A 24,956-nucleotide genomic window follows, 5' to 3' on the forward strand; every position below is an offset into this window, starting at 1 on the left:
AGAAGCTGTAATATAATGACAAGGACCAGGTGCAGGCAGATCCTCTCAGGCCATGTACATGCTGCCTCAAACTCTATGAGTTCATGTGAGCTTTGATCATGTTTGTTTCCTTTTTTTCCCCTTAGTTCCTTTGAGCTCTTACACTCTTTCCGCTTCTTCTTCTTTGGGATTCCCTGTGCCTTGATGTCTTATTTAGGGATGAGTGTTCCAAGGTCTTTTGCCCTCTGTATAATGTCTGGGTGTGGTTCTCTGTATTTGTTCCCATCTGCTGCAAGGAGGATGTTGATTAATCATTTTATTGAACTAGTATGTAAGATGGTGGATGATTTATATTTCAAATGTCACATGTATGTTGGACAGTTAGAAACGTACTTAAACTTGTAAGCCTTCTGTGCCAGGAAATGTGCTAGACATTTTAAAATAGATAATCTCTAATCTTCCTCAAAACCTGGATATGCAGAGTATGTAGCCAGTGCTTAGACGTGCTTGACAGGAAGCAGCAAGCAAGCAGCAGAAAACATTAAGTAAATCCTATGTAGAGTTCCTCAGATGAGACTGAGAGACATAAAATAAAATGATTATAATATGGTCTTTAAAAATGCGTTCATTTTAGATGTGATCTAAAATGTGTACATTTTTAGATGAATAAATTTAGTAGAATGTGTTCTGAAGAAGATTAGGCATTCTCTTAAATTAGGCTTCCAAATTACTATTTTCTCTAGTGCCTCTATTATTAATGATATCGACCATAAAATGCAAAATATTTCCTCACATATTTGATAGCAAATTGTGGCCCACAAATGACCTGGGTTATCTTGTGCACAAACAAGGAAGTGACTCCACTAGTCTTTCCGATACAGTCATTTGTTTGTTGGATTTCATCCCTAAATGTCACTCCTCAAAGTTGCTGTTTACTTTATTTGGCAGTAACGAGAGATGATTAGTCTTCCCTGTATGAACACACTTTTAAAATTTTTTCCTGTCAATACCCATGACGGCAATAATGCACTGTCTGACTGGTAATAAGGGGTTTTGTTTTATGTTTTGTTTTTAACCAGCCAGTTTAGTGTAATTGATAACAAAAATCAAAAGGTCAAAGAAACAATGAACTATTTTCTCATCTATGCAAATGATAATTTAGTGATGTTTAAAGTTGTTTGATTTTAACTGTGAACAACTAAATTAACTGTGAATAACTGACAAAGCAATGTAGCCAAAATTAATTATTAATTTTCAGTGTATTTGTGTGGATATTATAGGTAACAGATTTAAGATCTCTTTCTCTCTATATATGTGTGCATGTGTATACATACATGCACACACATACATATGTACATACATAAACAAGTATGTATGTGTGTGTAAGGGGAAAAGGCATGTATGAATCCACATTGGTTAAGACCTGGGGAGGCATTAAACCATCAGAAAAGGAAACTCTAACTTAGAGATTTTAAAAGGGGAAGAAAGGAAAGCAGGAAACCAGGTAGGTATATCCCAAAAGAGCAGCTAAGCAGTCAAAATTGCTACATTTTATTCATCAAGATTCTTACAAGGCATGAAGAAGCCCTACCTCCTCCCTTGAAACCATAAAGTGACTTCCGGAAGAGACCAATGGCAGCTTTTAGGTCATGCGTTCAACTGCCATAATCATAATGGATTCAACTTAGGAGAAATTAAAGTATAAGTAATATATACTTACAAAGGTATGAAATTAATTCTGTGTTAAGAGTGTGAAATTATCCAATTGTGGTCTATTAAATTCAACATAGATGTACCTAAGTAACTAGATTAATAAAATAAAGGGAATTAGGGAGAATATTTAGAAACTTTATTAGCCATTTAAAAACAATAGAGGAGGTGCTCAAAAGCACCCTGTATTGAGAAGAATAACCATGGTAAAGTTAAGTGCTAAATTATTTCTAATATTACTTTGGGTATCCTCCTCTTTTGACCCAGCAATTAATTACACTGGGTTTTTATGTCTATAGACTGAGGTGTCTCTTTACTTTTTCCACCCACTAGAAGGAGAAATTATTATTATTTTGCCTTTTGATTTTGCTCAATTATGCTTACAGACTATAGTTCAAAAATCTCTATGGCCTGGAACTCGTTAAAGATCGTTTTGTCAAAATTATAAATGGCATTCTATTTTTTTCCCCTCAAATAAGGAAAGAATGTACATTTTCTACGGACAAGCTAGGACTGAAATGTTTTGAGACCATCAGTCTCAGAGCCAATCCAGCTTGTTAAGTCCTGGCAAAGGAAACCTGATACATCACCTAGCCACTCAGGGTTCCATTCCCCTTTCAGTTAGAGGGATATCGGATCAGTCAAACCCTGGCAAAACACCAACAAAGAAAAAATGAGGTATTTATTAAATATCTATCCATTTCTCCATATACTATCTCCCCTCCCCCTCCACAGTCTCACATATACAAATCTTTTCGCTATGTTTTTTAACCCTTGGTTCAATCATTTTCTTTTTTTAGATATTTATATTTTCTGTGTATGATCATTCTTCTTACACATGTTAATGTGCCGTGTATGTATTTTATGCTCAAATACATCAGAAGAATGTGTTGGATTCCCAGGAACTGGATTTACTGATGGTTGTGTGTATCTATGTGTGTTCTGGGAATTGAACCTGGATCCGTTGCAAGAATGACAAGTGCTCTTAACCCCTGAGCCATTACTCCAGTCCCTGTTCATTTTCTATAACTCAGAAACTTACAAGCCTAGTCCTTACCATTATTTGGCTACATCCAATTGCATTTTTGTCCATTTTTAAATTATAACATTCCAAAATTTGCTGTTTGATGCCTCACACTCCCAGTTATTTATTTCTGTCAACAGAAGGCTTCCATCACCATAATATTTTTATTTTATGACTGTACCATGACTCCTACTTACTTTAGATGTCATTGCTAACAAATACTAACTTTCTTTTGGTTTTACATTAGCCAGCCAATTTTTTGGCTTATCCTGATGGTTTCAAAACATGGTGAAGTTTTATTTCAAATAGAATCTTTACAAGCACTTCGATAGTATCTTTTATCTCAGTTTGAAGTCTTTGCATTCAAATTAGAAATTCATTTACATTATTGTGGCATACTTGATGTTTTTGACACTCCTACACTGAATATACTAGTTAATATTATATAGTACTTAATTTTCCCACTTAAAATTCTTATTTTAACTGGGTTCATTAACTTGTTTTCATTCTTCTTGTTCTTTCCACTTACAATCTGTCCCCACACCCAGTGGATTTTAAATGTCAAAATGTATTTTGAAGTTTCCAGTCGATGAAATTCTTCCAAACAAGGAGATAAATCATTTAAACAATTTTTGGAAGTCACAAAAGGTTTGTTAAACAATGCATGGAGTTGGTATTGAATTCTTTAATGTGTTTCCTAAAAATAGAAACTTGGAGCTAATCAACAGCTAGTTTAATAAGTATTTCTACAGGAGAGAAATTCCAGAGGATGGCAAAAATGAAAAGAAACAGAACTTCATTTTACTGAACAAAATCTCTTTGTGAAGACAGACTTAAGTGGTGAGTTTTCTGCCACCATCACAATCCAGCCTTTCTGATCACATTAAAGGGAGGAAGAGAGGCTGTCCAATATATACCAGCCTGCTCTTAGCTCAAAGTTGAGTCTATAAAAGCCACAATGACTCTTTTATTTATTAATCTATTCTGCTCCATAAGCTGCAGTTAGCCAGTGTTCATGTCACCTTACCATAGATTAGAAAGTTCATTAGCAGGCTCTTTGGAAAAACTCAACTTCCATCCTTCCAGCCCTTCAGCTTCTGCTCTAATAAATATCTTTGGACCAGGAAACAAAAATATTTCCCAAACTAACGACTGTTATCTGAACTCATTCTTCACATTACCTGGATGCTGTGTGATTTCCAAGTCAAATATATTTTAAAAGTTATTGAATAAGTGGCCAAAGTTTCTAGTTTAATAAGCAAAGAGGTCCTATTTTCCCTTTACTTCAAAGATGCACAGAAACTTTAGAACATCCCCACACTGCTGGGCCATCCATCCCTCATCCTATACAGGTCCCCAAAACAGCTCTCTGGGAGGCAAATGCATGCAACTGACTCTCACTAAGCATCTTTATTCAATTCCATCTATTGTCATATTCCTGAGAACACTTGAGTACCGAGTTGGGGGGAGAAATAGTAAAAAAAAAAAAAAAAAAAAAAAAAAAAACTGGTAGGGAGCTGTCAGGGGTGCAGTTTGTCACTGTTCCACAGACAAAAGGCAGGCTGTCATAATAAACAGCATTTATTCCCTTCACATTTGTGGCTTAGGGCTGGAGAAGGGGAGGTGTCACTGGCTGTAATTGTAGAGCACATAAATAATAATAGTAGCTTGCAAATCATTGATCAAAGTAAACAGAAGGAGTTGGCAGTGAGGAAAGGCAGAAAATAGATGCTTCCAGCACAAGCTAATTTACTACCCCTTTAAAAAATATGTTCTTTACCCAAGCAGTAAACGTTGAATGATTTCTTTTGCCTCTTCAGCTGCAGGTAAAGAAGATGAAACTTCTAAATCACAGGGCATGTGAATTATTTGGGGGCATGATGGTATGCATGTTCAGGTTTTTTCATTCTAGAAGGAGTTTATAAATTAATAGCCATTGTTTTTACTAACTGGATATAAATAGGGACTTTGTGACTCTAAATATCACCTCATGCAGCACGTCAGCTTGTTGCAGCTCATAGTACTGCATTATGAGGCCGTTCAGAGAGAGCAAATTGGTTTTGGGATCTGAGAAATCCTAGTGTTGATCACACCTATGTAGTGTGATTTCAGCAGAGCTATGACGCCTAGTACCCCGAGGAATGCAGACGTGAACCCCACCTTCTCATTTGGATTCCTTTGAACATGTAAAATATGACACAATGCTCAAATTAAGTCCGCTGTCATCAGCAACACCATGGGCAGCCTCCTCTTGCTTGCAACCTGCAGAAGCTCCATGGGCGAATTCCCACAGGATGATGGAGACTGACACACCCTTCCCATGTTGCTACAACATGGAGAGGTTTCTCATTTACTGCTGGTGAAAAGTGTCTAGTGTGCCTTCTAATAAAAACCTGTAAAGCCACATGGGTGCAAAGTCATTTTTTTTCAACTCCTCAATAAACTGGTGACAAAGCTAAGTTCAGTGCTTCAGCTTTGGGTGTGAAGCATTTCACCCTATCTGTGATGGCACGTTTCCATCTGAGCTGTAACCTAGTCTTAGAAGCCACATAATTGGAACTAGATTTCAAGCAAGGTCAAGGCTTCTTCTTATGGATCACATATGATTATTCTAAAGACAACACACAATAAATTACATGTATGTCTCATGTGAACATTAGCAATCTCTGGGTGTTCAAACATGTGTACTTTGCTGTCTTGCAGAACTCTGACAAGACAAGGAACCTGGAAAGGTCTAGGCAGCCCTGTGTCTGATCACAGAAGGGAAGACACCTCAAGTTTTCTCTTAAACACGTTTCAGCCGTCAGCAGCCAGGCTGTAAACTTTGCTGGTTGTTGTCCCTAACATTTGCTTTTGTGTAACAGTTTTGACAGTGTACACAGTCTGATCACAGCAGACTGCCATTGGAGTTTGTTCTGCTTCAGGACCACTTGCCTGTCACAGCCTGTCACGAAACAGAAAGGCTTTAAATCCTAACCCCATCCGACAGGGTTTAATCATTCCTATTACTCCTGTTGCCTTCACAGGCCACCTTGAAGCACACAGGCTACAATTTCACCCTGCCAGCAACACCTGCCTCATAAGCTTTGGTTGTTTCATTTTCTGTAAAACAATGTGATAAGCGCTGTTGTTTTGATGAGAAAAAAAAAATCAGAAGACAGTCAACCATTTATTAATTGGGCATTATCGAAATCAATCTGGTATGAATGGAACCACATGAAACAGCTTTCTTCTCTCTTATGCCACAGTTGCTTTTTTTGGTATCTGCACTACTGGGCAAGAAGGGAGGTGATTTTCTTTGTTTCATAGAAGGGGGTGGGTGAAAAAGCACAAACTATCTCTTGATTATGGAAAATATGCAGGATGTGGCACCTGCAGATGCCATCTGTAGTCATTCACGGGCAGAAAGCTTTGTGTCCATTTCCCTGTGTTTCTTGTCCTGTTTATTGATCAGTGGTCAACTCCTCTGGCAGAGTGGTGGTCACTGAAGATACTTAGAGTTTTGTCTGTCATCACAATTTTCCAAGAAAGGGACTTAACTGACAAGTGGTGACATAACAGAGCACCAGAGATCTTATAATTGGATTGTGTTTTAGTTTACAAAATAAGTGCAGCAATCAGGGAAAGACTGCTATATTGGAGTTGGAGTGTTGTAAATACTGCTATATTGAGTCAGGAAGATCCACCCACCTATTATTGGTTATTTTTTGGGGGGCCTGTACGTGCCTTTCCTCCTATACTCAATATATGGCATGGGAAAGGCAGGAAGAAAAGACGGCTGAGGCTAAAGCACAGAATTATGCGTGCTGAAGCCATAGCCATAGGCGTTGTGGAATCTCTTACAATTCATGTGACAGTTCAGAATTGCTTGATTTGGGCTAAATGCTGCATGTTAATGTTAGCATTAATTTAATGAATTGATTTCTGGTTTAAACTTTCTGTTGAGATTCAAGCCATTCTAGCACTCTGCACAGAATCCAGTTTCTAAGCATTTGACTCAAACTTCTTAGTTTATCAGGGATGTGGCTGATTTATGATTAGAACAATCTGGATTATTTTCCCAGAAAATATACTAGGAAAATGATTTCCTTTATTTTAGTTTTCCAATAAAAATAAAAGACTGTAAGAGAAGAAATAATCTTCACAACAATTTGAAAAGTTCATAAAGTTCACAATGAACATCATAACTTGCAATTGTTGAATTGTGGGATTTTTAGGGTAGAAGATTAAGAAATACTTTCCTCCCCTTTAGATATCCTTAGAATAAAAGGCAGTATGCAAAATTTTGTGTATTGGATATGTGGACAGATGAAGAGGTATCTATTTCTAATTTATGGTCACTTTAGCAAATTGAACTTCCTAAGGAAATGATGCTGGGCTGAACTTAGGATCTTAAATAAAAGGAACTAGGTAGAGCACATTGGCAGCAGCAGATAGGTTTTTAGAAAATCAGCTGCCAAATGCAAAGCTAACAAAGCATGAAAAGGCAGTGACACCCATGGACATAGGGAAACTTGGACCCACACAGTTACATTAGTATACTTGTGTCAGGTTGCATATTATATTACTCAAAAGTGGTTATAGAACAGAACAGAACAGAATAGAATAGAATAGAATAGAATAGAAATGGGATTTAGATGGAATGTTCTTGGGCCCTTATGGTCATTTTAGAATGTCCACTTCTGCAGTGAGAACCCTGGCTGTGGGCATGTGAACCCGGCATCCCAATCCTCAAGAATGTACTTCCACTGATGTCTACTCATCTCCCAGTCACAATTACTATGGCCCATCCACACTATATTAATAATCATATTTATATAAGTGGGTTAATGTCCCAATCAACTGTCCTATGTTAATGCCCTTGCTATTGAAGTACCCTTCCTTTGCCTTTTGAAATGTCGTCCATTTTTGGAAGACACATCCCACTATGTTTCTTATCCAAGAAATATCTTCATCTTCCAATCAAATATTTTCTCTGTATTAGAACAGCAAAATCATGTATTGTATACTTTTCTTCAACTATGTATACTTTATATTTGTTCTCACTCTATTTAACATAAATAGAGTGAGAACAGAGAACACAGAGCCACAAGTTAAATATGATTAAATATGATAAAGCTTATTCATCATTCTTTCTTCTATATTGTTAAAACTCATGGTTACATATGCCAGTATTATGGTTGGTCTTTTTATCTTATTGGACTTTTGTTGTCAATAAGATGATTCAGACCTTAAAAGGTAGTTTAACTATCTACCAACATATATCTTTTATATGCATTTATGACAAAGAGTATTTTTAAGTTGTTTTTGGTATCCTGTGATCCCAAGAACTTAGGATATTAAAGCAGTAAAATGCATTACCAGTTCAAGGCCTGCCTGGGCCACAAAGTAAGTTCAGGCCAATTTGGCAATCTTAGTGAGACTCAATGTCAAAATAAGAAGTAAAATAAAAATGGATGGATATGTATATAGCTCATTGTGGACCACTTGCTTACTACTTGTGAGGCTGTAGGTTAAATCACCAGTAACACAAAATAAACACATCAATAAAGACAGGGATTTTTCAAGGAACACACTTCTCAAATGTATGCAGCTGATTCTTCACATTGCTTTACTACCTAAAGGAACTTCCAATTCTGTTTACTAGAGATCAATCTCCAGTGTTTCCTGCTGGCTGGGAAATCCCAGCCCATCATTTTGATGTACACACAGTTACTCAGAGCCTCCTTTGTACCTAGTGTCCTGTGCTGGTATGACAAGCAGCCAAGTCTCTAAGCCACTCTGCCATCTGCTTGTTCAAAGTGAGAAAACAAACAAGGGACACACCAATAATAATCAGCACCTACAGCCTTTCTTTTGGGAACTAAAATGGTGTGATATGTCACCCATGTGACCCACAGTATCCTTTCAAAACACCTCTCCATGCTGTTGATAGCAATGGAAGTCTGTTTTGAGTAATCAGCAGTCTCCATCTGAGTAAAGAGCCCAAGTCCTGCGTCAATCTGTACAAATGATTTTATATACTGAACTCACGATGAATCCATCTTTTTTTTTCTCAGTTTTGCAACACAACTGTGGGTATTATCCAAAAATAGCTGACTGTTAACTAGACAACTAGCCAGATCTATAATGCTCCATGTGGACTCTGGCTGGTACATCTCCATCTGCACAGCCTGCTGCCTACCTGTTTTGAATTGTGGAGAGTGGGGAGGGGAGTCCAACAGACAAGGGTGCAGTGGTGTAGGCTGCACAGCTCTTGCTCTATTGAGGGAGACATTTTTCTCTTTTATGCTTTCAGAGTAGCTGATTATATGGGACCCAGACCAACCTCTTCACTTTAAAAGTATTTCCTCATGAAGAACACCTGACCCAGAGTTCTCTGGGTACCAGGTGTAGCTCTGATTACCTTCAGGTGTCTCAACATTATTTGTACACATGGATTTTTGTTCTTGTTAGGTCTCATCTAGGAACACCAACCCACTGTAATGTGAGTGGCTGGAGGGCACTCTCTCTAGAAGATGCACTGTTTCTTATCACTTATTTCATTATCTCTGAGCTATTGTTAGTTGATTATGTTTTTCTATTACTCTTTTTCTTCTTCCCACCTTGATCATATATATGCCATATTAAAAAGAAAACTAATTTGCTTTTATATTTCAGAACCCAGGTTGGTAATTTGCAGTGAATTGGCTTTTTCAGGATGCTGCTTCTTCCATAGTCTCTCTGAAGCTCAGGTTTGAGAAAATAAAGGTAGAGCTATGTCATAATAATTTTTGTCTAAAAATAAAAAGTTCTCTGTTTAATATATATACGTATATATATATATATAATTGTTTGTCTGCATATATGTATCTTACCATGTATGTGGCAGTGCCTACTATGTCCTCAGTATTGTGTCAAATCCCCTGAAATGGGCATTACAAGTGGTGATGTACTATCTGTCCTGGGTACTCCACGCTAAACCTAGGTTCTCTGGAAAAGAATTAACCACTCAAGCCACAGAGGCATCTCTAGAGCCTCCTTGTTACCCCCAAGCATAAAAGGACAGTTCTGTTGTGTACGACAATAGCTACACCTTCTCTAACTTGTTCTTGATTGACAAGTGCATTCCACTTTAAATCTGAGTAGCAAAAAGGGATTTCACAAACTTCTATTATGAATGTCCTTGGGAGAAATTACAGCTGGTGTCCTTTCCAATACACTGCTTTGGTGAAGTGAATCCTATTTGAGGGTCATCCTGAGAGATTATCAAAACAACTGGGCTTATAAGAAAGAAATTAGGAGTGAGAGTCAAGGTTGATATTCAGCTGACTATAATCAAAATAGCAAATTTGACAAAAACTGAGGTAACAAGCAACAAAATGAAGTTAGGAAAGAATACTAAGGAGTCAAAATGATAGCTGACATAGAGACAAAGTCTCATCTATTGCAAAGCAGTAGACGAGGTTTATGCAGTGGAATTTGGATGCTGTCTGTCTGTCTATATTCTTTTCTGTATACTTAAGTTACAGATCAGTCTTTTTCTTCCCTTGCCATCCAGAGGTCATGGTGGAGGTGCTCTATCAATAGCCCCAACACACATATGGAATACACTTGATTTAGAATGAAACCCTGGTGAAGGGAGAGCCTGGTCCAGCTATGTCTGGGATCACAGGATCTTTTCTGCAGAGATGACAGTTGGTCCAGTCTACAAAGAAGCCATTGCCTCTGTCCAGCCCTGCAGGACCACTTTTTTGTTGCAGTTACAGTGAGGTTGGACAACCGGTAGTGGAGCAAAAGGGAGGTGCATAGCCACCGTAATAGAATGGAAGTTCCCTGAATGGGCAATGACAGGCTATTAGCCATCCTAGACTAAATGGGTCGACTATCTCTGCTAAGAGATTAAGAGCTGAGAATTGAGTTGTCTTTTTTTGAATTTGAGAGGAATTCTATTTATGTAAGTGATAATCCAAGACACAAATATTTAATCCAGATGAATAAAATATTGTTCCTGGGATAGATTACAAGGCATATTGCAGGGAATGGGAGTATTTCTACAGCCTTTTAAAAATTACCTTGTCTATGATTATTTGATCTGTATATTCAGCAACCCCTAGCTGTCTCACTTACAAAGATGGGTCAAATTTGATGATAAAGTGCATTAACTCAAAAGAGACAGCCTTAAAATTTGAAGTGAAACATGACGCTCATCTCGCAATAGTCTCAAAAGAAACAGAACTTGTTAATACACCAACTATCCTAAATGTATACTGTATTTGTAATAAAAGCACAGAATATAATAACTTAAAAAAAGAAATCCTTCTTTGAAACACTATTTGTCACACTGTTCTGCAGATGAAAACCAATGGAGAATTTTTTTTTTTTTTTAATTATAGTCATGGATTTGCCCTCAATTGTTTGAGGGCAGAAATGAGTTTTCTCTTTTAAAAAAGGAGCTATTTCAAACAATGTGTTTTCCTGTGATAAGAGATCTGTTTTAATGTCTTTACAAAGGGAAACCTTCAAAATGGTATGTATCAGGGAAAGCCTGAAACTTAGCAAATCATGCTGATTCCAAGAGGACCCAAAATTCTGCAAACACTGCTCCACCCCTTGTCAAGTTTTCTCAGTGATGAGAATTATTTTTTTCCTCAAGATTTATGTTAGATTTATTTGTCAGCTAATCCTGCTTTATGAAGCAAAACATCCCAAAGGGACTCATGCTCATTTTCTCCAAAGTTAGGAACCGTCATATTTTTTGGAATGTAACAATTATTAGGTTAACTTCAGTGTATAGTCTGTCTCTGTTTTCTTAAGCAGATAAGTTCTAATGTCCAGGATCTTATATTATTATACTAGAGACTTTCTAATTTAGAATTTAAGAAACTTGCTTAACAGATATTTTCCATTTAGACAAATCATTTGAAGAATATTTTACAATTATTTTGCAGTGTTCTAGATTTGAAGTGTGGGGAAATACTTTTATCACAATATAGGCAATGACATCTGGTTCTCAGCCTCTTGCCTAACAATGTACTAGACAAGAATTATTATTCCATAATTTACACTCTGTCATGTCTTATTGCTTAATTAAAGCACACCCTTCCCTTTCATGACAAGCAATTGGACTGTTAACATTATAGATGATTATCCAACCTAACATATTTTATTTTTACAGCCTCCTCTTTTCATGTACATAGGATGCTCCATCTCAGGTACATCCACCTCTGAAAACATGAAAAATCTGTTTCCTTAGTTACCTTCTGGCTACTGTACAGACCGCCACTAGCAAAATTGTGGAGGAAATATGTGTTAGGAATTTCTAATTTAGAGACAAAAATAGTAGCACAAGATCTCAAAGCAAATTTGTATAAATATACTATACTGTTCAAACATATTGAATTTAATAATAATTTAATTCAAGTAGAATGTGATACTACACTTTTAAAGTTAACATATTTTCAAAACGAGGCTAGAAAAATTCTTGAGGAAGAGAGAAGAGGGGAAGAAATCAACATGGATTTTCTAATTTCATTGCATAACAAAACAGATCACCATTGTATGGGAATCAAAATAGCTTGATTCTACAGGAGACTTGGGGGAAGGTCTAAGTTCGGTGTGAGTCTGAACAGCAGCATGGACATCTACATTGTGTTACTTGCTTTAAGTTTCCAATTGAACACCAAATTGTCTAAAATGAACTCATGCCAACATGTTCTTAATTGTCTCCTTTAATGTATTTTACATAAAATATATTATCATTTATTTTAAACTATTCTAGTTCAGTGTGCTATCAACTCTTGTCTAGATTATTAAAATAACTTCCTGGCAAACATTTTTTTCTGCCTTCTCTCCTCTTTTTTGCAGATTTATCATGACAAACAGGAATGAACTTTGAGAGAAGGAAGGACCAGTATGTGAGTAGAAGGAATATCGGAGGACAGTGGCCAGGAAAAGAGAACAAATATGATGGTATATATGCAGGCAAAATTAAAATAGAAATACATATCTGTGTACGTGAATGAAGATAATTTCAGGAGAAAGAGAAGGGGAGAAGAGGAGAGGAGAGGAAGATATGAGGGAGCAGGATGATTGAGTCAGGGGAAGAGTAGAGAAGAACAATAAAAGAGATACAAAAATAGAGGGAGCCATTAGAGGTTTAAAGAGAAAACTTACACTAGGGAAATGTTCAGAGATCTACAAGAATGACCCCCAACTAACTATCTAAGCAATACTGGAGAGGCTTAAATGCCCTTCCTCGATAATGAGATTGATGACTGCTGTATATACATAACATCCTAGACCCTTCACCCAGGAGCTGATGGAAGCAGAAACAGTCACCCACTGCTCAACGCTAAGCCAAACTCCTGGAATCCAGTTATAAAGAGGGAGGAGTGATGAGCAAAGGGGTCAAAACCAGGCTGGAGAAACCCACAAAAACAGTTGACCTGAACAAGCGGGAGCTCATGGACCCCAGACTGATTGCTATGAAACAGCAAAGGACCAACCTAGACCCCCCCTGAACGTGGGTGTTAGTTATGAGGAGTAGGCAGTTTATGGGGCTTCTGGGAGTGGATCAATATTTATCCCTAGTATATGAATGGAATTGGGAGCCCATTCCACATAGAGGGATACTCCCTCAGCCTAGACACATGGGCCCTACTCCAAATGATATTACAGATTTTGAAAACTCCCCATGGAAGTCTGTTCCCTTGGGAGCATAAAGGGGATAGGATGGGGTCTGGGAGGGACAGGGGAGGAGAGTGTAGAAACTAGATTGACATGTAAAACAAGTTTGTTTCACATTTAAATAATAAATACTATCAGAAACATATACATCAGATCATATTTGTTCTCAAATCCTCCGATCATTCATATCCTGAGAACATCATTTATAAACACCTCTTCTTCTATACAGATGAGAAACTGGCAATGGTGTGTGGTAAGCTGACTTAAGTTCTCTTACTTTCCTGCTCATGCTAAAGAGACTTGCATTGCTGCAGGTTTCCTCCATTGACTTCATCAAAGCCTTACCTCCAACATCACTTTCTTATTTATAAAAGTATCTGTAGCCACTTTTTCTCTTTCAGTTTTTCAATTGTACTTACCAGCATATTCCATCTGTACACATGCACATCACACACACATGTGCACACATGCTCACACACACATGCCACACACACACACACACACACACACACACACACACACACATTTATTTACTCTGTTTTGCTCTGTCCTCCCCGCAAGAAGGTCAACCTCACAAGAACTAGACTGTCACTTTATTTTACAATCTAGTTCAATTAATATTGATATCCTCACTAATATTTGTTTGCAAACAGATATATATTGGATTATAGATTTCTATGAAAAAATTAAGGAATTATAGCTGGTGTCTCTACTGTAGAAAAGAATTTTGTGAGTATCTGTGTTGTTTCTCTAACCATGAATATAATTTAATTTCACAAGATAAAATGATAAAAATAGGCAACAATAGAAACAAGTTATTTTAGGGTATTTGTTGCAATATTTTCTTAAAATTGTTAGCCAATATTTAAAAAAAAATCTCACACACCTTTAAAAATTATAGTGAAGTAATGAACCCAGAGAGCAAAAATTAGTATTAGTACATAAATTACTCAAATGAGAGGTCCCACATCTGAAGAATCATGTGAACTCTTCACTGAAAAAGCAGGATTGTAAGAAAACACCAGAGCACCAAGCACAGGGTACACGTTCTGTTTGGAAGCTCATAGAAGACTCTACTGAGGTTTCACTGTATTGTTTGTGTCGGGAGTGGCTCAGTGTGTGTCTCCCTATGTTCACTGTGTGACTGTGATATAATGGAGTGATGGGGTGGACCACGTTCTAAAACAGAGGCAAGCAAGAGCTGATTTTATTAGATTGAGTGATAGGCTATTACGTTAATGGTTTCATTTGAGGCAAGGGGGCCCCGCTCATCATAGTGCTGACTGGGCTTCATTTGGTAATGACTTATAGCTTTCTGTCAGACGTCAGCACTGTAATTACATAGGAAGAAAAAGTTAATACCCTCAGAGTAGATTTTATATACTTGTATCCAAGGGTATCATTGACATAGTACTTTGAAAGCACCTTAAATTTTCTGTTAGCTGAATTAAAAGTAATTGAATTCAAATAGAATTATGTGCCAATGTTAGGAACATATGGGTATTTTTTCTATTAATAAATATTTCTACACATTTGAGACTAATGGCACAGACAGTGATAGCAGCATTTCATAATTATTGAATACACAAGTTCTTCAGGGATTTGAGTCATTTCAAGTATAATTTCATAGAGAACCACTTCAAGCATCACATGTTGCTTAGAGTACAATCTGGGATGATGGGATATTATGAACATACAATTACATGACAGGAATGTAAAGAGTAGTCTTTGGAGGCATAGGCTTCCTGCTCAATTAGACAGAAATAATATTTAAACAGCAATGTATTATGTAAGTCTCACCTGCTTTGACACATTATATCTGGATATTATTAGCTACTAACTTATAAGGCCTTTCAGAAAAGCAGCCGCCTGACATCCCACACACCTTGTTTTAGCCACTATGAGATGTTCCTAATGGTAAGGGCACTTTATGTTTTTTGTTTGTTTGCTTGCTTGTTCAATGTTATCAAGATAAGATTGTGTTGATATTTCTCAATTTTTAACTTCACATTTTTCTTATAGGTAATGATTTTTTTTTATTGAAAAGTGGCCATTTTATGGTGTTATTTGAAGTGGACCTCCACGTCTTTCTTGGAAGACCAAGTCCAGCAAAGTTCTGTGGCCCACACATAGAGATAGAGTGGAGTTGCATATACTTCTAATGTTTGTGGAACCCCAGATTTTAGGATGAGCCTTTGCTTTCTTGTTCTTAGTTCACAGCACTTCCCAAAATATTTAATGAAAATACTTCTATTTCCTTCTATGGATTTTCATAATTGTTGTCTAGTTACTTCCTGGGTATTTAGATTTAGTCCCTAATTTCTGATATATCTATTTCTTTTTTGGTTTATTTTTATACCAATGTTCATTTAAGTATAGCATTTAATATATTTTCCCTCCTTTTCCTTTAAAATTTTTATGTAGTAAAGGCCTATTTATATTTTTTGAGTAGAACATATATTTTAGTAATGTGAAATAAAAAAATAATGTAATGTCTTATAGTCTAAAATAGCTTAATATCCTCATCTAAAGCAAATAATCCTAATGTATGAATTTTACTTCAGATTATTAAAGCCTCAGATTATACAAAATAGTTTAATCATATCTTAGGTGAGTCGAAGCTTTAGTATATCTCTCCATTTCTTTCAAGATGATATAAACATAAAAGAAACATTTTATTATCATCAGTGGCTAAAACTAGGGGTTAGGTGTATTTACAACTAGATAAATTTCTGAAAACTAAATTCTAGGACCAAGATTGGATTTGATTTCAAACAATCTCTACACAGCATATGCACTGGTTGCTATGCAACACAATTTAATATCAACAAATGATGTCAAGTGATTTTTTTACATGCTGTAATTGGATTGCAAATCTTGCTGCATGAAATATGTAAGGAGAATGTCATTATTCAAATTTACATGGTTATGGTTAAAATGCTAAATTTTTGTAACAAAAAAATAAAAAAATAAAAACCACAACACAAAACCTACATCTTAAAACTGAAGAAATGTATTGCCTTCCATTTTAATAAACATGCAATGGCCTGGAAAGTTCCTTCTCCACCCTTTGGGAGAGCATAGAACATATTGAGTAAGTTTTTATGCTGGTCTACTCACCTAGCTTCTCTGATGAGTTGGCTGTGGAAAGCCTACATAGAGGCAGAGCTCAATTAGTGTAATTTATGTATCCTTGGACGTCAATCATTCCTGTTGAGAGGTGGGACTCACAGGCTCTCAGTGCATTAATTAAGAACCCATCTCAGCAGAGCCATCTTTCTACCTAAGGACCAAAAGGAAAGTTTTAATTAGATTTTTAAAAGCAAGTATGTCATATATGAAAGCAAGTGTGTAGTTCTTTAGTTGGAAAGAAAGGCAACAACTGGAAGGGAATATGCCAAACAATGCAAGGGGCACTGGTTCTCAATCATCTGTGACACTATGAGAAAGATGGAGAGAATCCATCAGAAGCACTGGTTTCTATCTTGGACAGCCACTTCATGGAAATCACTGAAGTTTGACTCTGTTGTCTCCTTGCCAACATAATTATTGGACCCCTGTCTAATTATTGATGCAGAGTTGATGCTGATCAAGTGCAATTATGATGTGGATGGCAGACTGTGTTTTCCTCTGATGACTTCCTTTTGTTTCAGGCTAACTTCACATGGAATATGCAATGGACAATACAGTGCAAGTTCAGCAGAAGGGAGTTAAGGAACTTGCACAATACATCAATTTCATTGGTCCAGTGATGGAGTGAGTGTGTCTTTGCTTGCTAACCTAAAAGTACAGGGACTCAGGAGAGAGAAAACCTAGAGAGGCTCACTGTTGTCAGCTGCTCGAGGGAGTCTGTTCTCTTGGAATGGCTTGTGTGAGGCCATCAAACATACTCCTTAGGGCTCACTTGGGAAATAATAGATACATTATTGATTAAAATATTTATACATTCATGGAGGGAAAACAAAATTTAAAAGCTGGTTCAGATTCTAGAAGGGAAAGCTACCTACTAATAGCTATTAACCCTCTGCCCTCCATAATTAGAGAGGGAATCAAACTACATGCTCTGAAAAACAAAAACAAAGGACTTTTCTGGTTTCCAAGTAAACATAATAAAAATAAAATTGCTGAAATCAAAGGAAAAATCTCAGAGACATGGCAATATGTTCTGAGTGTTGTTCTTTTGTTACACTGCTGGTTTCCAACACTGAGTAATAATGTGTAAGTACTGAAATTTAAACCTTTCAAATAATAAACACCAGAAAAAGCAGAAATGTAAGAAAAAATTTTCTTTTTGGAAGGGTTATAGACAATAGGGAAATATTACCCTGACCACACCAAGGTCAAAACAAGCCATGCGATAATTTGAAGGTTTTCTAATATACCCCACTGGTGCAATGGAGGGATGTTACAGCAATCTAAGAAAGCTCTGCTCTCTGGCTCAGAAGACTGCAATGAGGGTTTCTGGTGCCTATCATTGCCTGCATATTTCATTTTATTTTTTAAGGGAAGGTGTTTAGGAGAGCCCATTAGTGTATACGCTATAAATTTACCAACCAACTAGCATACCTGACATGTAGTGAATAACAGCAACAAACCTGACAAAAGGCATTATAGATTTTACAGGTATATGGCTTGTGCAGAGTGTGTCTAAGTGATATGATACAATGAAAACCACACTATAAAGGCTATTTGTAAAAAGAATAAAGCTAGAAAGCTGTATCTCCTCATTTATGTTAATGTTCATAAAGGTATTTTACAATCCTTTCACAGCGTTTTCCTCCTCACACATTTTCCTAGCTATTTTGCCTCATTTATTGTATGTATAATGTTTATTGCACAATCTGTATAGTAGCACTCCCCAGATACAAGTTGGCAATTGTGTAGGTTATACCAAATTTTGTGTGTATGATTAATTTACATAATATGCCATCCTGCATTGGAAGACCATGATTATGTCCTCTGACGCATGGTTTTATTTTCACATAAGCCAGAGAATATTACAAAGTCAAACAGTCTCTTAGACATATTGCTTTTAAGGATGTCAATATGTATGGTAGTGCACCTGGATATTATGTTCGATTTGTTGACCTTAGAGGTTTTCTTCCCCAAGCAATAATTAAATCATGTTTATGAAAACTGAATAAAGAACACTTTAACAAATATTTGCTTCAATTGTTTTTAAATGAAATATGGTGCCGACTCTTCTCTTGCCCTAAAACACTTAAATTTAGCCTTATGTCCTGAAGTCTCATTCCAATGACACTAGCTGTAGCCACACATCAGATCACATGTCCCACATTTATAGAGCAGGATCTCAACAAAAAGGAATATGTGTCAGATTGGGCAGTATGTTAAAGAATGATTTTATTCAAACAGAGGAATCTTCTTAGTCCTTATTAAGAAACAAACTTTTGTGTTAAGGGTTACAAGAAAGGTTTTTATTTTATTTTATTATTTTTTCTCATTTTACATATTGATCCTAGTTCCCTCTCCCTCCCTCTCATGCCCTGACTTCCCTCCCTCCCCCTCCCACTCCAAAGGGAGGGAAAGATTTTTCTTAATGAAAAATTTCTGTGTACCTATAAAGAGTCTGTCTGACTTTCCTTCTTTTTTGTTTTTCTTGGGGGGGGGGTTGAGATAAGGTGTCCTGTAATCCAGGCTGGCTCCCAATGCCCCATCATTTGACCTCAACTTCCTGAGCACTAAAATCACAGGCATGAGTTACTATGCTCAAAAATGATCTTATCTGAACCTTTGCAAAGTTCCATTAGAACAAAGATCCAGGCTGAATTGTAAGTGGGACAATGTGACAATAGGAAGTTTCATGAATGGCTCTGGAACTAGTCAGCATAGTAACATGGCATTTTAAGGAAGACATATTGATCTGTTTCAAGATGGGTGACCAGTGGAAGACCAGAACTCATCATTGCCCCACACTTAATATGTACTAGAAGGAATTTACATTATTTCCTTAAGACTGTTAGGCTTTGCTCATGGTTTTAAATAGAACACAGGAGACTTTATATTTTCTAATTGTATTTGGACATATACATTCACACACAGTTGTGTGACTCTGGAAAATGAAAACTAATAGTTTCATTAGTTAGACAAGTGCATGTTTTGAACACAGGTATTTCATTCACTGAAATTAGCCAGGCTAGTATTTATTAATTTACCACATATCTTATGCTCATGGGACTCATATTCAAGGCTAGCTATAATGAAACTCTAAGTAAAATGACCCAGTTTTCTGCTGTCTTTGCAGCGGTGATTAAGTAGGGAAGGACAGGTTCATGGTCTAACCTCCTTACTTTTCCTGAGAAATTGCATTGAAAAGAAGACAAATTTCTCATTAGAATATATGTGAGGGAAAAAGAAAGATAGCAAGAAAACTATACAGACATTAGGATAGAACTTTGAGTTCAAAAACACATGTACCATAAATTGGGAGTTGTAATAGCTTTTAAATAAAACACAAAATATGGGATTTTATGTATCAGATTGGTAATAGTGAAATGTATTATTAGAGACTTTATTTCTATTGATGTAATCATATACAACAGATTTCAGAAGTACTACTTCAACCCTGTAAAAACAAAGGAAACCTTACCCCATCAACTTTTAAGAGAATTGGTTCTCAACCTTCCTAATGCTGGGCCCTTAAATATAGTTCCTCACTTTGTGGTGACCCCAACCATAAAATTATTCCATAGCTGCTTCATAGCTGTAATTTTGCTACTGTTCTGAATCATAACATAAAAATCCGATATGCAATCTTTGTGAAAGTGTTGATCTATACCACCCCCTGCCCAGCCCCAAAGGTGTCATGACCCTCTGGTTGAGAACCACTGACCTAGGATGTTTAGGGCTGGAGACTATGCTGTTCTAATGCTTTGCAGTCTACTTGTTTAGATAGATTCTTTTTTTCCTAGGCCATATAAGCAAGATGTCTGGGTGGGTTATCAGTCTTTTATCTTTGACATTTTATTATTTAGTTTTAATGCTGGGATATTTTATTGTACATGAGCCTGGAGGTTTTCTGCTTTCATGTGTTTATAAGACAGAATAATAAATAAATGATGATTTAGTTTCAGTGTTAATATCGGGATTGTAGTGAGTTTCATATTTTTTAAACCTTTTCCCAATTCTGACAGAGGAAAAGCATTTGGCTTCCAGTGACTTTCATGACATTTAAATTACTAGGGGAAGAACAATCCTTAAGTTTTATAGACTTTGGGTTATATAAGTGTTGTCAAAAAATACTTACTTGTATTGGGTGCAAGTGCCACATTGCTTTTCTGTGATTACTTTATGAGAAGAGAGCATGAATCCTGAGTACTCTTTAGGATATGTTGTAATGTAAATTTCAAAAGAAAAGAGGAACTCTTTATATTTGTAGTTGTCAAGGAATACAGCTACCAGACTATTCATACACTTGGACAATGGAGAAAAAGTACTGAAAGAATAGCAGGAAAATCCTTATTTATTTTGTATGCATTTCCCTGTAATTCTATATGTGTATGTTAGCATATGTTCTCTATGCATGTTGGTTTGCATCTTTAATAATTTAAATGACTTTCTTTAAAGGACAGAAAGTGGGGACTTTTTAATATTCAACAAATATTCAATATTTCCAAATAATCTTGTAAATGTCATGACATTTGAAAAGATTTGCTTTTATAGGGCTATTTTTTGAAGTTCTTATAGAAACTATTCACAGGAGATTTTAATAGATATCTTTTAGTTATTCTCTGATGTTTTCTCATACTCTCTCAATAGTGAAAGTACATCACCAACTTTTTTTTTCCCTTAATACCAAAGAAAAGGGAAAAATGTAAGGACATATTTTCCATTACTCTGAAAATTCTTAATGGCTTAGAATCTTGTTTAACCAATTCTTTATATATATATATATATATATGTATATATATATATATATATATATATATATATATATAATATGGATCTCTTTGACAAGGTATTTTGTAATCTTTATCAGTTGCACAACAAATATCTGGATATATTATACATAGGTATGCATACATTTATATGTATTTTAACCCCTATGATGGTTAATTTCAAATGTCAACTTGATGAGCTCTAGAGTCACCAAGGAGATGGGCCCGTGATTATGTTTGTGAGGGATTACAAATAGATTATTTGAGGTAGAATGACCCAGCTATGTGGGTATGACCATTCACAGGACTGGGATTCTTGAATGATTAAAAGAAGAGCAAGCCATTTGTTTCTCTACTATCTGAAACTTTAAGACCACTTCCCTCAATCTCCTGCTGACACAGCCAAAATAAACCCTTTTTCCTTAAAGTTCAATTTTGGTCAGGGTGTTTTATCATAGCAATAGAAAACAACAACAACAAAAGAATGAATGCAAGAAACAAGAAAATCTTGAATGTTCTCGAGTGTTAGTAATAAGGGACTTTAATGTGATGGTAGGGAGTAGGTAGAAGCAGGACCTAATGGATTAACACCTTTGTTTCTCCAATGAACATTTATTGGCCTCCTTCACAAGTGAGAAGAAATATGTTGTATTCAGAGAATAAGAGAAAATAAACAAACTACATGAGGAACCTGTCCTCGTTAAGCTTTTGTTTTACTTACAAGATAGATATAGAGAATTCTTATGGAAGATCTCAATATATTTGTACCTAGTCTGTTTCCATAGTTACCCATCTTAATGGCACCCTGATACTATTATCTGTTCAGGGGTGCTCACTTTTCTAAAATGTTAGACTATACATATTTTTATTGAAGTCTGATTTGACATATAAGATGGGTGAAAAAGCAATTCCAAATTACTCCTAGGCATTCAGTTTAAAGGGAAAATTTCAAAGATATGTTTCTGGTTTAATAATTAAATCTGGGTGAACATGCCTGCTGGGAACTTCTACAATAATGAAACAGATTGGCAGGTTTCAAACCACAAACAAAGGATGTTTTCTTTCAAAGATTTTTAGTTATAGCATATTAGTATTTAATTGGTTTTGCATTTTAAATGCATAATAACAGAATTCCTTGGTAAGAAGGTTTGAATAATTATTCAAGTACAATCTGACAATCAGTGGATAAGAGCCAAATTCTCAACATTACTCTTTAGTAGGGTCTCAAAGTGCTTAGAAAACTCTAATTTCCTTGATCGCAAACTGAAGCTTTCTCCCTCTCCAATACTATGACCATAAGATACTCCACCTTCCACAGATTGTCCTGAAACAGGAAACCTGAGGATAAGTGAACATGCATAAAGGGCTATCTTGGAAAGGTATCTGATGTTGACCAATGGATCTTTCTTAGAGTCAAGTTATATTTAAGACAAAATCATATGAGAGGCTAAGAATCTGCTTGAGTTAAGAACTTATATTGATTCTCTTGTAAAGTTAATCATCCTTCTTCAATAAAATGATCATAGAAAAATGACACTAATATGGAATCTAAGGGGTAACTGGGATTACAATGATGCATACATTGACCAGATCTTTCAAAGGTACTCCATATACTGGCTATGAAAAGTTAACTCCACTTTAAGGTCACATTTCACCATAAATCCCTTAGACATAATCATATTTGTATGTTTACATTTGTTTTATATTTTTATGTATCTAACTTCAGAAGCCAAGGAAAAATTTAAGTTCATTTCACTCCATGGAAACAGCTTTAATGTAAAGAAATTCTTATACAATTGTTTTGATTCCAGAGGTCTAGGGACAGAAAGGCATTTCAGGCCATATAACAACACTATAGTGTACTCTCAGAACCTTTAGGCAATTCTAATTTGTGTCCATTCTCCTTCCTCATTTCCTTCTCAATAAATAATAGATGAACCAACAATGGGGCTTGCTCACTTTCTAATTCTTCTTATATACAAAAATTATCTCCTGGAAATAAATTAATGTCTATACAATAGTCTGCAAATGGTTTGAAAGTAATTTGGTGGTACTTAAGATGCTGCAAGTGTTCTCTTTTATTTTTGAGCCAATTAGTCACTCCATTCATCTCCCTCTTTTTTGCCTACCATCTCCCCACCTCTAAATAATCCTTTCCACACCAAAGTAGCTGGAGAGCCCTTCCATTCTTTTTGACTCTCTTATCTTGATTTGCTATCCAATTTCACATTAATTAGAACTTAGTGACACAGCAATGGTATAAATGCAAATATCATGCAAATCTCTAATGGAGAGCTCTACTAAAAGCAAATACAATTGATTATTATGTAAAGTTGGTATCTCTGCTGATTACAACATTATCTGATTTATGAAAAGGATATTTTGGGTAAGCAGAATTTCAGACTCACTGCTACTTAGCCATTTAAGTACTGTTAGAGCTTTTCCAATTGTGTTTGCAATCTTAAAAACACGAGGTTACACACTTCTGTACATTAAGTAATGGACATGGGAAATAAAAAAGATAATCCAAAGTACACGTTATTAAGACATCTCCATACATCAAACAGAGTGGGAGTGAGACATTCTCTTTTCACTGCATGGCTTTAGATCACTATTTTGCCCAAGTCATGGAGATCTTTCTGTTATGGTTCCAACAGGATAGGTCCCTTCATTTCTCTGGCTGGTCATAGATGGGATAAATGTTGGAGTGGGCCAACTCAAAGCACTGGATGCAGGATATTTGAGATAAGTTTCAGTGACAGTTCCAGCATTGATCCTACACCAGAAGCCAGAGGTCTTGCATCAGAACATCAACTCACTGCAATGAACATTTACAAGTAAAGTTGAGTGGACAAAAAAATACCGAGTGGCACCATGCTGTTCCCAGTGCCACTAAAACGAAAGAAGAGATGTTGGAGAGGCAGGGAAATGGAAGAGTAACTTGGGGTTTTTGTTGCTGTTTGTTCTGTTTCGAATTAATATATTTGTAATTTTTCTTGAAGTGAGACAATATAGGGGTGAGAGGCAAATATGGAGGGACAGGGAAATGAGCAGGACTAGGGTACATGATGTGAAATTCACAAACAGTCAATAAGAATTTTTTTTAAAAAGAGCACAATTTTCCTCCTGGGGCCATTTTTTTTTTCTGTTGTAGTTGGTTGACATGGTTTTTTCTTCATATACATCTTCTCTGTTCTAGCTCTCACTGTCTCCCAGCACCCATCCAGACAATTCTGTCAGTCAACATTGGTGTTGGATTTCCTGCTTCAGATTGTAATTAAAACAAATTGGAAGACTAAGGAAAGATTTGACAACTAATTTTGTGCCCAATAAGTAAAATATATGCAGTTTTTCTTTCTTGGATTCACATTCGTTTTTCCTTTCCCATTTAATTTTAGATTCCTTCTGCCTTTGAGATTTTTATGTAAGTTTGAGATTGATATATAAATAAAATACAGTCTGACCATATCTCATTGATCTTCTGTACTCTGAGTTGCAAAGCTCACTCCAGTGCCCAAGGTGGTAGAACCATTGAAACAACCATTTTCAATGTAAAGCTTATTCATAAACATGTACATTTGTCTCTTTGCTATTTCCTCAACATATAGCATGAAGGACTAAGCTACTATGACTCTATTTTACTTTATAATTGAATACTCAGCAGAGGTATTGTTTTC

At 36.1% G+C, this 24,956-nt stretch overlaps 1 protein-coding gene across 8 annotated transcripts in view; it reads right to left on the reverse strand.

Moving 5' to 3' along the window:
* Positions 1–24,956, reverse strand: part of Tenm3 (teneurin transmembrane protein 3) — a 1,243,671-nt gene that overhangs the window by 947,104 nt on the left and 271,611 nt on the right. For all 8 annotated transcript variants that reach the window (XM_051182423.1, XM_051182422.1, XM_051182421.1 and 5 more), the window contains exon 2: positions 16,502–16,664. The gene's annotated coding sequence lies outside the window, so the exon portion shown is untranslated. The remainder of the gene's footprint in view (positions 1–16,501; positions 16,665–24,956) is intronic.

Source organism: Phodopus roborovskii, unplaced genomic scaffold (assembly GCF_943737965.1).
Source record: "Phodopus roborovskii unplaced genomic scaffold, PHOROB, whole genome shotgun sequence".
Taxonomy (NCBI): Eukaryota; Metazoa; Chordata; class Mammalia; order Rodentia; family Cricetidae; genus Phodopus; species Phodopus roborovskii.